Source organism: Penaeus monodon, chromosome 23, assembly GCF_015228065.2.
Source record: "Penaeus monodon isolate SGIC_2016 chromosome 23, NSTDA_Pmon_1, whole genome shotgun sequence".
In the NCBI taxonomy this organism is placed as follows: domain Eukaryota; kingdom Metazoa; phylum Arthropoda; class Malacostraca; order Decapoda; family Penaeidae; genus Penaeus; species Penaeus monodon.
Genome location: NC_051408.1, coordinates 27,495,165 through 27,495,531, shown reverse-complemented (window position 1 = coordinate 27,495,531; position 367 = coordinate 27,495,165). Strand labels below are relative to the sequence as shown.

Below are 367 nucleotides of genomic sequence, written 5' to 3'. Positions count from 1 at the left end.
GTTCAAAGGCAAAAAGAGAAAAAGCCGGTGGCGTTTACCTGCAGGCAGTCGCAGCTCTCGCATTCCTTCCTGATTCCGTCGAGCACGGAGTCGACCAGCTCGGCGCCCTCGGTGTAGTGCCCTTTGGCCCAGTTGTTTCCGGCGCCGCTCTGACCTGCGGCGCGGCAGAAGGAGAGTCAGAACGGCCTCAGCCACTCGAGGGTTACCTTAGCTATTATTATATGAGGGACTTGAACCCGGGCCTTGCGGCACTCGTGGCGGCGGCCGCAGGCGTCTCCAGCCATTCCTAGCTTTCAGGAATTGTTTATAGACATTCTGAACATAAAGCCGAAATGAAAGGTCTGATGTGTCACTATTAGTATGTATG

At 55.0% G+C, this 367-nt stretch overlaps 1 pseudogene; it reads right to left on the bottom strand.

The window, feature by feature from the left end:
- The window catches only part of LOC119588196, a 51,362-nt pseudogene that overhangs the window by 14,523 nt on the left and 36,472 nt on the right, over nucleotides 1-367 (bottom strand).